We start from the raw sequence: 16,199 nt of genomic DNA, 5'->3' as shown, positions 1-16,199 counted from the left end.
TCCAAGAAAGCAAATTAAGTACGGAGGATGCCATAAGGCACTTTATAGCCAGGACAAGAAGGGGTGTATTTGACTTGCAACTACATTATACAACCAGTGACATCCTCATCTTCCATCCAAAGAAGGCTGGAAAATGTAGTTACCATGTGTTCCCAGGAAGAAAACCAAGATTGATAAGCATCCAACTAGAATATGCCCTGGAAAGTAACTATAGTAAATACATGAAATGGGAGAATTTAATATTAGATAACATTATTCCATAAAATAAGGCTCTCAATTCAATATAGAATTTCTTGAACCCTGGTTCCCCCTCATATTTTTAGGACCTTTCTCTTTTTTACCTTCTTACACCTCCTTACAACACCAGCAGCTACTTCCAAAACTCATGTAACCATATTTTGCAAATTATTTTAACTCTTATTTTTGCTTACACATTTTCCATCTACCCTTTGTTCTCACAACCATGCCTTTGTTAAATAAATAGAACCATTAATATTTTTCTGAGGCAAAAAGAGACATTCTCCCACAGAAGTATTTTTTCCCTAAGCCAACCAGCTCAAAATGTAGATAGCTTTTAAAAGAAGCAATTTTTCTTGCTGTCATAGAATTTTTCAAAATCCCTATACCTTCTCTTCATATAGGAAAAGCTGTCATCAACATTAAAAAGTGGCCTGCCAAATGAGAGATATTGCTAGAAAGACAAACTCATAACAGTTGTATCTGCTATTCAGGGATGCTGTGCAAATTATATGAGAAAATATATGTAAGTGCCATGTCACAAACTATGTGCTCAGTCAATTTTTTTTTTCTCTTCTTTCTTCTCATCCTGTTCTTCCCACTTAGACCCTTTCCGCTTGGCTCTGACCTCCACAACATTCACTTCTATGGTTGACTTCTTCAATCTAATATTTATTACCTTCTCTGGAATGTAAGTGGTCTGGACTTCTAAGAACACTGCAAATAAACAGATAAACCTTAGAGATATCCTTTTCTCAAGTCTGCTTCTATTTTAGGGAAAGGTGACCACTTTTTAAAAATTCTATTCCATATGACAGCTCCTTAAATATACTTGCTTCTCTGACTTATTTTGTTGTTGTTGTTGCTGTTCCTTGATGGGTAACAGACACCAGAAACATACCCCAGTGTGACTTTTATGCAATAAAATCATTTCCTAAGATTAATACGGCATACAATGTTGAACAGTCTGCTTTTCATCACATCTCCATACTGGTTAAGAAACAAAGAGTTGAATCTATAATTTTACATTTTACTACTATTACTTATATTTTTAAAACAACTACTTAAGGGGCACCTGGGTGGCTCAGTTGGTTAAAGCATTCAACTCTTGATTTTGGCTCAGGTCATGATCTCATGGTTCATGAGTTGGAGCCCTGCTCTGTGCTGATGGTGCATAGCCTGCTTAAAATTCTGTCTACCTCTCTGTCCCTCCCCTGCTTTCTCTCTATCTCTCTAAAAATAATAAAAACAAATTTTCTAAAATAAAATAACTACTTAAAATAAAGACCACAATTTTCTTTTATTCAGTATGGCCTCAGCAACTTATATAGTGGCTGGCAATGATCACAAATGCCTTCTTTCTTATCTATCCTGCATTTGTTTAATAAATATTTACAGAAAAGGGAAATTCTGCTAAATTATACTACAAAGAATATTGGTAGAGGCTGTTAGACAGTGATGTCTACAAAGCTCTGTTTATAATTAGTTATGATAGCAATCCCTCCAAATCTGTATGAACAGCTCAAATTGTGCACATCACTTACAGAATTTCTCCCTGTATCGAAAACCTTTCCCCTTTCTAGCTTCACAAAAGTGCTCACCCTTTTTCTTGAAAGACAATCTCCAACTGTATGCAAAGATTAAGCAAGCACTTGTTAAGCCTGCCTACCCAACACCAAATTTCTAAAAATAATTTTAAAAAATTCAAAAACACCGAAGTGTGTTGGGAAACAAGAAGAGAAGTTAGTGTCTCATAAACTATGCATGATCATTCATACAGAGAAAATAGGCAAAATTAATATGAAGAAGAAATCCAAAGCTTAAAATGTGTGCCAGTGTATTACTTCTGTAAGTAAAGGCTAGTGGAGAGAAACTGCAGAGAAGACAGGAGGTGATGCAGTGGCAGCCAAAGCTGTCATTAGTTTGATTACGCCCACAGAGGTGGCCAGGAAAAATCTCCCCTGTCCATTGCTGACTTGTGTCAGGCAATAGCCATGGAGGCAGACACCTACAGGCAAAAGAACAGGGTTAAGGAATTTGAGCAGAAATGGGGTACTCACTCCCAGAAGATTTGGTCCTTACCTGCGGTGCCCACTGCCTCTCCCACCCCTCTGTCACTTTCCTGGAAAACAGATCAAGCAAAAGCTATAGTTCCTGCTGCCAGGTCTTTTCCTGCAAGCAAGCTGTGTAAAGGATACTACAGGCAAGGCAGTCTAATAAATGGAAATCTCACCTAGGAAAATGAGAATACCCAATAGCCAGCACTGAGAAACAACTCAACCAACACAAGAACTAACACTTGAGGAATCAAAATTAATAGAGCAAGCAGAAAAGATGATGATTTCCTCAAATTACAGTACTTACAGGAATTAATGACGTTGGGTAATGTTCTAGTTATAGAAGAAACACTCAGAATCAGGATTTGGAAATGTCAGTATATACAATCAATCAATTTCATGGTAATATATATATTTTAAGTATAAATATATGTATATATATATATATACATATACATATATGAAATTGGTTAGCAAGAATAAAATTTAAGTAGCCTCTTGTAATGACGTATTAAAGAATGTGCCATTTTCTCAGGAAAAAAAAGTTTCTGTGGTTGAATCTGATCCAATTTTTCCACATTATAGATGATGGCCAAGTCCAAGAGAGAGTTAGTGTTCAGAGTAAGAGCCCTCTCTGCAGGCCATGGTCACCAGGCATCAAAAAGGACCCCTCATGCTAGATGGGGTCACCTCTCTGCAAAATCAATACTTCCTTTGCACATCTGTCTACATCAACATTAGCAGAAGCCAAGTGGAAGCCTGTATCTCTTACTTATTCTAAGAGCCTTCCCCAACTCAGCATTCATACTCCCTTCATCACTGTCTGTGTCCCTTTTGTCTAATCATGCCGCTCCTCCTTGTTTATGACCATCACACAAGTAGCTCAAGACCCTCAGATTTCCCTTCATCTCCCAGACCTTAATTCTACTATTTCTATACAAATGCTCCTCTGATCTCCTAAAACGCTCACTATATTCTCTGAAACTCGAAGCAAATCGTCACCAAACGCCTCTTTTCTTCTCTTCCTTCTCTTTTTCTTCTTGGAGTAACTGAAGTTTGGCTCCCTCTGATGCTGCTGTTTGTCCTCAAGCCTATCCAAGATAGAATTTATTACTCTCCCAAAGCTCTCACACGGCTAGGTTGCAGGTCAAGTAATTACGGTTCTTATTCTCCATTATAGCATCTAGAATATTTTGGCTTTTGCTTCCTCAGAATATCCAGCCTAAACCTCAAATAATCAAACTACACCTCCCATTACAGCTTCTTGAATAGCTAACTGAGTTACCGCCTCACGTTCCTAGATTTTAGCTCCAGGCTTAACGTCATATTCTCCAATACTACTCTTATTATATAATATATGGTGATTTCAATCCACATACATCTTCCTGTTGATGTCTTCACAACCCGATTTCTTGATCTTCTGTCTTTTTTTTACTCTGTTTTCCATTCTATCTCAGCCATTTCTTTCTTTGATCCTGTCTCTGACTCTGTCTTACCATTATCTTAATATCTTTTTTAATGTTTATTTATTTATTTTGAGAGAGAGAGAGAGATAGAGAGAGACAGCAGGGGAGGGGAAGGGAGAGGGAGAATCCTAAGCAGGCTCTGTCCTGTCAGAGCAGACCCCCACATGGGGCTCAGTCTTACAAACTGTGAGATCATGACCTGAGCCAAAATCAAGAGTCAGACACTTAACTGACCGAGCCACCCTGGCGCCCCTCAATACCTTTCTAAGCACAGTTTAAAATATTCAGCTCTTCTGTTGCCATTTCATGTCTTTCTAGATTATTTCCACTAACACTCCAACACCAACAACTTTGAACCCACTTTCAGTCAACTTATCTAACTTAATCATGATGCCTCATTCTCCACATGGCCTGTCTTCTCACTTTACCCAACTTAAATTCCACAGTAAATCTCTTTCGCATATACTACCCACTTCATCACTCCTCTCTGTCTTTGTCATCCTCTTTTGGTGAAACCACAACCCTAGCTAAATCCATCTTTCTCCGTACTCCATGCTGAATGTGGTTGAGGAAATTCACACTGTGATGAGTGGTCTCACTTTGAATGTAGCATGTCTTTAGGTCTCTCCAAGGGTCTCTAGTCCTAGTCCAGTTTCACACCTACCCACTGAGACAACTCTTTCATTCTTTCTTCTCTTTTCTCAATTTCCAATACCTTCTTTCTCAATCAATGATTATATTGAACAATGTCATGCTTCTCTGAGAAACATTCTGATCCATTTTGTTTGTTTGTAGGCCCTTAACTTCAGAAGGCTTTCATGTCACACAACAAGCACCTGTTTTTTTTTTTTTGTTTTTTTGTTTTTTTTTTTCCCAGAGGACTACCTGAGAATAATGGAGCCTGTTTTGTAACAAAAGTACTGGGAATTTGCCACCCTTGGAAATCATTTAAACAATGACTGCTGAATACTGTTGTATGAAAGTCCAGCTCACTTGCCTTTGATCAGGACAAGTCTTAGGCCTAATTTACACTCCAGAATTCCCCTACAAGATCGGGCTGAATATTTATGGGACTATACCTGATTGATTCTTTTTTTTTTTTTTTTTACTTTCGCTCTTTCCCTGGCCTCCTCCCAGCTATCTCTTAATGGTCTCTCCTGAGAATACTTCCTTAATAAGTTGCTTTCACAAAAATCTTCAGCTCAAGTCTTCTTCTGGAAAACAACAAACAAACAAACAAACCTAAGACAATGGCTTTGAAGAACTCAGAGGAGTTCTACAAGCTATCACCCCATCTACTTATCTATCCACCAGTATATCTTAGGATTTTTCCCATTAAAATGGGAGGACTATCATGTACTCAACTCATGCACTAATTCTCATCTCCTCTTACTTCCTCAAGAATATCAATTTTTAGCAGATATCTCCTGCATCAGCAGTTTTTCCCTCCCTGATGCACCATTTCCATCAGTATCTGTTGTGGGTTGAAGGATGCCATCCAGACAGATATGTCCATATCCTAATACCCAGACACTGAAAATGTTACTTTATTTGGAAAAAGAATCTAAGCTGATGTAATTAAGTTGGGGATCTTCACCTGAAAGCATCATGGGTTCACCAGATATGCCCTAAATCCAATGGCAAGTTTTCTGAAGGCAGGATGTAGATACAGGAATGGGAACAGGCAATATGACCAGGGAGGCAGAGATTGGAGTAACAGAGCCAAGGAGGCCAAGGAAAACCTAGAGCCACCAAAAGCTGGAAGAAGTGGGGGAAGGATTTTCCCCAGAACCTCCCAAGGTAGTACAGTTCTGTTAACACCTTGATTTCAGACTTCTGGCCTCCAGAACCACGAGAGGACAAATTTCTGTATGTTTTAGACCACCCTGTTTGTGACTATTTGTCTCAGAAGCTAGAGGAAATGAATATAGTATCCATATATGTTATTTATTTCTCCCATGAAAAAAATACAAAAATGACAAACTTTATCTTAGCCCATTTTCTGTTATAGTTACTATGCCATTTTCTTTCCTTTTACTATGAACACCCTTGAAAGAATTGTCTCTACTTGGTACTTCTAATTTCTTTCTTCTCTTTTTTCTAATGAACCCATTCCAATAAGGTTCCCACCCCCACCCCCATATCACTACAAAGAAACTGTTCTTATTGAAGTTACCAAAGACCTCACTAATAGATTCTAAATCCAATTTTCATTTCTCAGCCCTTATCTTTCTTGACCTATGAGTAGTAGCCTTTGACAAAGAGGATCACTCTCTCTTCCCTTAAATAATTTTTCCACTTACTTCCAGGGGATCTCACTCACCTGTTTTCCATCAACCTTACTCTTGCTGCTTACTTCCCGTCACCGCAACATCTACAATTTAAATTTCTCTAAGACTTACTCTTTGAATTTCATCTTAAATATTAATATAACTCTTTGGGTAATTTCACCCAATTTTGCAGTTTTAAAAAATACCTATATGCTGATTTCTAATTTATATTTCTATTCCAGTCCTCTACTCTGTACTTCAAATCCATATATTAAACTTTTTACTTAATACCTGTACTCAGAAGTGTAATAATTATGCTAACTGTAACATGTCCAAAGCTGAGTTCTAATATTCATTCTTAATTTCTTCTTACCTCCTAATAGTCTACATCTTAGCTAATGGCAACTTTATTTTTCCAGTTATGTAGGCCAAAATATTTAAGTCATTTTTGAATGTTTTTAAACGTTTATTATTATTGAGAGACAGTGAAAGATAAAGCATGAGCATGGGAGGGGCAGAGAGAGGAGGAGACACAGAATCTGAAGCAGGCTCCAGGCTCTGAGCTGTCAGCACACACAGAGCCCAATGCGGGGCTTGAACCCACAAACTGTGAGACCATGACCTGAGCCCAGCTGACTGAGCTATGCAGGTGCCCCTATTTAAGTCATTTTTGACTCACCTTTTACTTGCTCCTCAAACCCAGGAACTGATAGCACTTAACAGTTCTTCAAATGAACTTCAAATGAATAAGCTCACTTTTCACATTACAACTGCCAATATTCTGATCCAAGCTAACAACTTCTCTTATGTGGATTACTGAAATAGCCTTCTAAATTGTCTTTCATCTTCTGGCTTTTTCAGTGTCCTCTAAAAATGGCAGACACTGTGCTACTATTTAAATATAAGATAGCTAATGTTATGTCTCTGCTAAAAACCATCCTACATCTTCCCACATCACTCAAAGGAAGGAACAGATTTCTTCAATGACTTTGGAGTACCTACATGATTTTCCTGCTGCCTCTTACTTCTGAGATCCCATCTCCTACTGCTGTCTCTCTTGCTTACTCCCCTAAACTGTGATTATTTCATAGTATATCAAATAAGCCATGCACACTCCAACCACTGAGAGTTTCTTTCATACCTCTCCCCTTCCCTTCCCTCCCCTTCCCTCCCCTCCCCTCCCCTCTCCTCTCTTTTGCTTCCTCCTCTCCCTTCTTCTCTTTCTTCTTCTCTCTTCTCTTCTCCTCAGTTGTTCATCTCCATATTAGTTCCTTATAAAGGGCACTTTCTCATACAGAGCTACTGTGGGGTCCTTGTCTAAAATTTCAGTTCTCCTTCCTGCATTATTTTTCCTTCTTAGCACATATCAGCATCTAACATTCTATATATTTAAAATTTTTATATTGTTTGTTGTTTGTCCTTATCATAGCTTTTAAAATTCATGAGGTCAGTGATATCTGCCAGTTATTTTTACTTTTGTATCCCCATTACGTGGTATGTTGTAGGGACATAATTAATAGCTACTGAATGACTAAATACAGTGATAGAAAACATTAGCCTTGAGAGGTGAAATATCACAGACTAAAACATCAAAACAAAGTCACCTTATTTACACCCTTTTGTAATTTCTGGCAATAACAGGAGATTCTCAGGAGACACAAATATTACAGATAACATTTAGGTAAATTCAACTGATATTTTAGATTAAGCATTTAATGCCATAAAGTATTTAGATCCCCAGTATTCATTTATAACAATCTACTTCATTTTGACTCAGGATTTTATATTTTTCTAAAATAATTAGTATTAACTCCATGCCAGAACATACCATACTGTATAGTAGACAATTGAAACGTTTCTAATAAAACATTTTTCAATGTTTGTCACTTTTTTGAACTGCTAAAATTATTATGATTAATGCTTATTACTTTCTATCAGAAAATATATAATATTTATTTCTCTTTAACAAAAGTACAAACAATATACTCATATTAATGATTTTACCTAAATCATGCTACAAGCAAAAGATATCTTTCTTTTAAAGATTTTAGGAGAAAAATATTTCTATATCCCTCCTGATGATAATTATGTTTCAATATTAGCATCAGTGTCCTATATCATTAAAAACTGCCTCTGGTGTCAGTTGAGGTCTCTTTCCAAGAGCTATACCTGAATTATTTTATCACGTAATAATTTATATCAAAATATTTCATTAGATACCACCACTTTCTTATTATACAATATAACTAATTCTAAAGAAGAAATACTGTTAAAGAACTGGGGAAATCTCTGAATGTCAATATATCTCGATTCTAGTTTAGATTCTTTCAGTAACTAGTTATGAAACTAGTCATGATCTCACAGTTTGGGTTAGAGCTCCACGTTGGGCTCTGTGCTGACAGCTCAGAGCATGGAGCCTGCTTCGGATTCTGTGTCTCCCTCTCTCTGCCCCTTCCCCTACTCTCTCTCTCTCTCTCTCTCTCAAAAATAAGTGAACATAAAAAAAAGGAAAGAAAGAAAGAAAGAAAGAAAGAAAGAAAGAAAGAAAGAAAGAAAAGAAAGAACAGGGGGAAAAAGGAAGTACCTAAAGACAAATACAATTATCTGGAGAAAGTATGCGTTTTATAGATTCAATGCACTTATTGTAGAGATAGTCACCCTCAGTTTTTTAGTTTTTATTAATTTTGTTAATAAGTACTTAGTTTTTGGGGTACCTGGGTAGCTTAGTTGGTTAAGCATCCAACTTCGCTCAGGTCATGATCTCTCAGTTCCTGGGTTCGAGGCTGCGTCAGGCTCTGTGCCGAAAGCCAGACCCTGGAGCCTGCTTCTAATTCTGTGTATCCCTCTCTCTGTCTGCCCCTCCCCCGCCTCTCTCTTCATCTCTCTGTCTCTCAAAAAATGAATAAACGTTAAAAAATAAAACAATAACAATAATTACTTAGTTTTTCATGGAACAAATATTTGAGGAAAGCTTGGATACTTGTCATGCAGGAAGCATTCTGCTTGACCTCAAAGGTGCAACAATGGAATGGATAGACATGGTCAGTGCTTCGAATATTCCAGTGTCTTTACAACATGAAATTAATTTAAAAAAAATTAAAAAAAGGGAGAGAGAAAGAAAGAGAGAAAGAGAAAATATTCTTCATTCTCTCTCTCTTACTACTGGAGTTTTCTTAGATAAAGGAGAAAATAAACCATCCACTATTAAAGAGTTAAGGGCTTGGATCTATAAAGAAATTAAGCAGTTCCTTCAGGAAAACAATACTATCATGGCCTCTGAGCCACCTAGATCTGACTTCTGTTCCTGATGTTTCTTTAATGATTTTTTACATAAATGTTTTATTTTAGAATAGCTGTGGACTTATGGAAAAATTGCAAAGATGGTACAAAGAAATGTCATGTACTCCACACTCAGTTTCCCCATTACTAACATTTATATTAGTATCGTATAGATGGTACATTTCTCATAATTAATGAACCAATATTGATACTACACATTAACTAAAGTCACTACTTAATTCAGATATTTTTAGTTTTGCTCTAACCTCCTTTTTTTTTTCTAGGATGAAGGACACAACACTACATTTAATTTTCATGCCTATTCAGGCAATCTTCTTTCCTTTGCAGAGGACTCCTTTGTTAGAGAGAGGGCTCAGGGTATATTTCACAATGATTACTCTTACCCTCCTGTTGGAAAACATGTACATGAGAACCGGGTTGGTTTCTTGAGTGTGTTACCTCCCACAAAGCAGTCCCAGGATTTTCTCACTCTTCAACTAATGTCAAGCACTCAGCCTCGTGCATTTATGGAAAATCAACGTTGAGCATTCTTACCAGTTCATGACTTCAGCAGCTTCTACTCCTGGTAGGCAGATCTTGACAGTGACTTCAAAGATTTGCCTGTCTCTCCAAATTTCAGGGTGTCAGTTTGCTCTGCAACCTCAATTTTCATATGGGTCAAGGAGAAAGTGTTCGTTTTTCAATCTGTTAAGAATGGGAGTGACAACATCCCAACTGTTTACATGATGTAGCTGATATCATGTCTTTGATTTTATGCAGTGTCAAGGCTGAATATGTTTCGCTGACTTTTATAGTTCTTAAAGATACATCCTAGAGGTGACGGTTGTAAGAAACACTTAAACTTTAGCTTCCTTCTTGTAGGAACATTTACTTCTTTTCCGCTGTTTAAAGTAGCATTAGTTTCTTAAAAGACTTCTGCTAAGGAGAGTCATTCTATTAGTAGCTATTAATGAAAAGTCATATCTAGATTGATGATATATGTATAAATAAGCAGAAGAATGCTCTAGTTTTTTGAAAAGAATAAGCAAAGAGGATGTTATTCCTGTATGGGGGGGAATGGGGTACAGAAATGCTTTTTTCTCTTTTTACAACCATTCTTTCATTGAGAAGATCTTTTTTTAATTTTTTTTATTTAAAAAAAATTTTTTTAACGTTTACTTATTTTTGAGACAGAGAGAGACAGAGCGTGAACAAGGGAGGGGCAGAGAGAGAGAGAGAGACACAGAATCAGAAGCAGGCTCCAGGCTCTGAGACATCAGCCCAGAGCCCGACGCGAGGCTCGAACTCACGGACCGTGAGATCGTGACCTGAGCTGAAGTCGGACGCTTAACCGACTGAGCCACCCAGGCGCCCCTGAGAAGATCTTTATGAATCTGGAAGGACAAGGAAAAGAACTCTATTTTTGCTGAAAGTGCACAGACTTAAGAATTCTGCAGCTTAAATTTCCCAATTTCATGTGTGAGATGAAGGTTTCAGCTTTATCCTCTGTATACTGTGGATGATAGTTGTACCCCACAGCCTTCTTGTGATTAGATTACGAAATGGGCGTATAGCTCCAGAATCGGTACACGTAGTTGGTACTCAATAATTAGTTTCTCTTCTTTTTTTTTTTTTTTTTTTTAATTCAGTTGGCTACCCTTTCCATCCTATTTCACATCTTTCTGAAGGGACATGAGTTCTTACCGTCTAACTTGACCTTTAATTTGCCCTTGTGAAGAAGGCAAAGTTTGCCAATAGGGAAATGATACTATTTTGAGTTATTAATATAGTCTGGCAACTATGCTACTGACTTAATATTCATTATCTTATTTACTCTCACAATATTCCATGTTTATTTTTTGCAGTTTTGGGTCCAAAGACCAAGAAATGTTAACTGTTTGTCGACGATCACATAATCTAAAAAGTGGCTAAACCAGAACTGCAATCAAGTTCTATCAGAAAACAATAATTATGGTTTCATAAACAATCTAAAATTTCATAAAATAAATCTTTCATATATTAATGATGTCCATTTTCAGGAAATGGACAAAGAAAGCCAGACCTGCCTGAAACATAAAGACAGAGAATTGTATTTTCTGAGCCCAGATAACAGGCAAATGCAAACTCAAGAAAAAATTTGAACAAAGTACGTTTTGCCTAATGCAATTGTTGTGAACAAGTGAAGAAGAAAAAACTGAAACTTGAAAAAGAAGCTGATTGCATTTTTTCGTCAGTGACATCTTCATAAACAATTGAACAGAATTATTTTCAATGGCACCTGGGAAATAAATTTCTGAAACAAAATTGTAGAGTCTCCGTATAATGTGATCTTCCAAAATGTCTGACCTTCCTGAGCTAGCATCGAGACTAAGCTTAGTCAGCTTATAGGCTGCTGATTCGGTAAGCCTTTTTAAACTAACAGAATAACTAAAATGATAGCTTAAAACTATCTAGATACACAATGAGTATGAGATTAGCAGTTTTCTTCTAACAGGTTAGTTTTAGTTGGATTTGACATTTAGCTAATACCTCTTCTTTCATCCAACTGTAATTAACACTTGATCTGTAGTCTTAATACATGTACCACAGATGCCACAAGGCCAGAGTGGAACTTTGTGGATTGATGGATGGCCTGCCAATGGAACATCTTATTTTAATGACGATAGGCCTAAGTAAGCTTTCTTTTATCCTGTCTTACTGGACTTATTGGGGTGTGTATTTTGCAACTTGGCTACATTGAGGTTCAAATTCTCCTACCCTGAGGTACTATATATTTTAGCCAGTTATTTAATCTCTTCAAGTTCCATGGATTTCTGAAAATTTGAGTAAGATAACATTTTCAGGTCTATTAGAATGTCATAAGACTTGATTTTCTCTTATATGAGAAGTTAAAAAAAATAATCTTGGGGCCTGTGCTTTTCATTAGATTGCAGAAATTTTCTTTTGAAAAACCCAAGTTTTGTGACAGAGATGAGATTAATGTCATAAGCACTAAAAGCACACAGACTCCAAAGTGTTTAAATCCGGGTCTGTCCCTTATAAACTCTATGTCAGTGGAAAGTTGTTCTAACCCCAATGAACTTCAATTTCTTCACCTGTGAAATAGAGATAAAAGCATCTTTCTTATATGGTTATTGTGAGGAATGTTTTGGGCTTTTTTTTTTTAATGTGTGTAAATCATCTGTACTTATTAAACCATGACCAGTATTATTATTCAATTAAAACAAAACAGCTTTCTTCTATCCTTACTATTGCTAAAAGCACCAATGTTATTCTATTATTCTCTTATGACATAATGAGAAAGAATGCAGTATTTCTGATTTCAAATATCTACAGAGGCAAGCAATATAAATCGGGTGAATCTGAAGTGCAAAATGATATAAACAGAGATGAAGAATGTGTAAACTGGAAAGTGTATGCCCATTGAGAATCTTTTCCAATTGAAAAAGTTTTAAATGCTACTTTGACCAAACAAATGAAATCTGTAGGATTAATCTGGCCCATTGTTCCCATTGTAAGTGGCTTAACATGTTGCATAAGGGAGTTAGAGTGTAAAACAAATAACTTTGTCCTCTATAGCATTTTATTTTCTTTTTTGGCCCAGGGAAAATGCTTCCATATGTTAGAACTTATATTGTATATTCTTCAAAGATGTGTGGCCCTAGAGGTTGTAAAATAATTTCAGAAATCACACATATAGTGATTCTAAATCCACATAATAACTTTTAGAATAACTGTTGTTGGTAGGTGACTTATACCATTTTTTTTTCTACAGTGGGAATTAAAAACAAAACAAACATATGAGAAATCCATATACTAGTAACTTCAAAGAATTATTTGTAAGGTTCTCTGAGGTCAACCCTAATTCAAGACCAAGGAAAAAGGGTAGAAAGCAGCAGAAAGACATGCCTGTCCTGTGATGAGGACACATCATGCTCCATATACTACTCAAATATCAAAAGTAGGTTATCTATTAAAATACAGTTTTTGATGTTGCCTTTATTATAGGAAAATGAGTTTGTTCCTAGTATTTTCTTAAACTGATCCATTTCTAATTTAATCAACTCCCAGGTAAATTTCCTTCTACTGGATAAACCTGGAAGTTTTTTAATCTTCAATCAGTCTTTTGTTTTATACAGTGGGTAAGTTGAGAGCTGTGGGGGGAGATCTCCCAACTCAAAAACTAGCCCCTCAGTGTGGCCCAGGAGCTCTTCCATAGTTTCTTTGCCATTATATCCAAAACCCTTTTCAAAACCTCTCTGCTCTCATCAAATCTCCAAACCCATTGCTCTACTCTGACTTAAGATTTTCACCTTCTACTTCACAATGAAAAAAGAAGTACTAATAGTCAATTCCACTCACCCTTAATTAGGAGAATTCATGGAGCTCCTTCTTCCCACCTGACGTACCCTCCAACTCACCTCACGACATAAACAACCCAACAAAAACAACTAACGATAAAGAAGGGCTCTGGTTTCTAAATAAACTGGTCATATTTGCAAATTGTGTAAGATGCCTCTTATTAGACATTACCCTTGTCCTATCTGTCCCTTGCAATTGACAAGTAATTCATTTTGCTTCTCTAATATCTTCTGTGCTTCTCTCAATCATGGTGCCTCATAAATGCTTGACTGAAATGATTACTATTCAAGTATAAACACCAGAAATACTTAGATACATTTTGAAGGATGAAAATTTACAAGAATCTTTAGTCATAATTCTCTGAAAATGACTTGAAAAAGAATATTCTGAAGTTTAAATCTAAACTGGGTAGCTTAGAATTAAAACATCGAATGTCCCCTTAGACATAAAGGAGATGCAATAGCTACTCAATTGTAGAAAAGACTGTACTAAAGATGAAAAAAAAAATTGAATTAGGTTGTCTGTCTTTGTCCAGTTGAGTTACTTTTTTTTTTTTTTTTTTTTTTTTTTTTTTTTTACTTTACTTACTCTTTCTCAATTACATGGGGAGAATTACTCTTTCTTCAATTACGAGTAACAGAAGCTCCACTTCCACAAATTCCTTCTGAATTCTGCCATTTTTGCTCTGGGTAACAATCAGAAAAACAAACAAACAAACAAACAAAACACTAGGCAGTTTTCACAACAGGAACATTATTATTCAAGTCTTACTTAAAGGGTGGCAAGGGGGTGAGAGAGGAACCAGAGGAAAGAAATAAGATAAGGAAAAATGGAAAAGGAAATCAAAAGGAAGTAGAGGAAATAAGGGAACATAGAAATGCTAGAATAATGGAAGTAGAGTCAGCCTGGAAGTTGGGGAAAGGAGAGATTTACACCTAAATTTATTTACAGACAGATCATGTGTCCTTGAGGAGTGGCAGCAGATGCCGTCTCCCTTTTTCATTCTAGAAGCCTCCACTCTGTTCCATTTAGTGTGGTCACTGACAAATTATATTTACTTACCAACTAAGTAATCCAGCAGCATACGTAGAGGTCTTCCCTCACTGAATTGCCTTAAGGTATGAATTAAAATGTAAACCTGTGAAGTATCAATAAAGCTGACATAAAACTTTTTGTTCCCAAAGATAGAAAGCAAAAAGAGCATGGCCTTAGGGTAATATACTATGCCTAAAGGCTAACCGCGTCTCCTGCCACACATTATATTGGAGTGTTATTACATTTTGTCTATTAAAGGCATAGTGCCCTTGGGATTTTACAGGGTTTTGAACATAAATCCTTCTGCAGCTCGAATTTAGTTGATGCAGAAGTATATACCATGGCTCTAATGCTCATGAGTGGGACAAAATACCAAATCATATCTTGAGATGCCTAATGTGAGTGTCAAATTACCAGCCTCCACCAAGCAAAAGGGAATGCTAATTAAAAGGGTAGGACATGTTCCAGTTGTTCTAATCAAAGAGAGCTTAATCCTTCCATAAGCTGGCTGGCTTTGTTGGAGGAAATTCTGAACAACCTTGTTACTTTTGATAACTGTAAGCCACTGACTCATGGCCCCTTGACAGCTAGCTGAGCATGTAATAACATTTCTCTGTATTTGGGGACTGGCTTAGCTGGCTTTATAATAGATTATTGTGGATGTTAAAGTGAAATGTTAGTCTTTCTTTAAAGCTCTGTATTCCCCAGTAATTAAGGTTATAAAAAGGGCACTGAGCACAATATAGTTTCAAGGTCGCCAAACACAGATATAACAGCCTTCAGTTTGTGTAAATAAGGTATTAACCATAGGTTTATTCTGCAATTGTGTCATGAAAAATAGGTTTTTCAAGAGCAGTTTGATGGGAAAGTATTTTGAGGTGAATTTAAAAATGCTTTTTTTCTCTTTTAGTTCCAAAGAAATTAATGAATAGAAGGGAAAGCAAGTGACATTACAGAAAGACAAGAAACAGAAAAAGAAAAAAAAAAATATATATATATATAATTTTAAAAGTTGAAAGCTATCAGTTAAAAAGAAAAAAACAGATACCTGAGCAGAGTTTCATCCCAAAGCATTTGAGGTTATGGGTATAACAAGAACCTTGAAGAAATCACCACCTTTGGCATGAAATGTCTACAGAGACCACACAAACAAGGATTTCACTTTCACTTTCAAGGCAGTGACAGTTATTGGCTATTTGTGTTTCCAATTCATTGTAAATGGAAAAAGTTAAAGAAAAAGTTCACCCAAGAGAGCCATTTAACCACTTATTTCAAAGGAAGAAATTGATATAGTTTCACTTAACTTTACAGTTTTGATACTTACCATTTGAATCAGATCCTTATGTTCATCATTAAAATAAAGAGAAACGTTACATCGCGTGTTTCATAGGAAATACTTCTTTGTGGTGTTCAATTGCCATATAATTTGAGATGAAAAAAAAAAAAGAAAGATTTTCTATTTAAGTACTGTAAAGGTAAAACAACTTCCTATA

At 36.3% G+C, this 16,199-nt stretch overlaps 2 long non-coding RNA genes across 2 annotated transcripts in view; both read right to left on the bottom strand.

Annotated features, from left to right (window-relative positions):
* LOC109247141 (uncharacterized) overlaps positions 1 to 10,178 on the bottom strand; it is a 28,964-nt gene extending 18,786 nt beyond the window's left edge. The window contains exon 1 of the long non-coding RNA XR_002071601.2: positions 9,865 to 10,178. This is a non-coding gene — a long non-coding RNA (uncharacterized LOC109247141). The remainder of the gene's footprint in view (positions 1 to 9,864) is intronic.
* Positions 10,179 to 12,690: 2,512 nt separating this feature from the next.
* LOC109247180 (uncharacterized) lies at positions 12,691 to 15,851 on the bottom strand. Its single transcript, XR_002071621.1, has 3 exons — positions 15,755 to 15,851; positions 14,260 to 14,356; positions 12,691 to 12,970 (listed from the first exon to the last, which is right to left on the bottom strand). It is a non-coding gene; the product is annotated as an uncharacterized LOC109247180 (long non-coding RNA).
* Between the last annotated feature and the right edge of the window lie 348 nt (positions 15,852 to 16,199).

The sequence above is a fragment of the Panthera pardus genome, unplaced genomic scaffold (assembly GCF_024362965.1).
Source record: "Panthera pardus isolate Hobbes unplaced genomic scaffold, ASM2436296v1 HiC_scaffold_1, whole genome shotgun sequence".
NCBI classification, from domain to species: Eukaryota; Metazoa; Chordata; class Mammalia; order Carnivora; family Felidae; genus Panthera; species Panthera pardus.
Note: the sequence above shows the minus strand (reverse complement) of the source record. Positions and strands in the feature narration are given on the sequence as shown.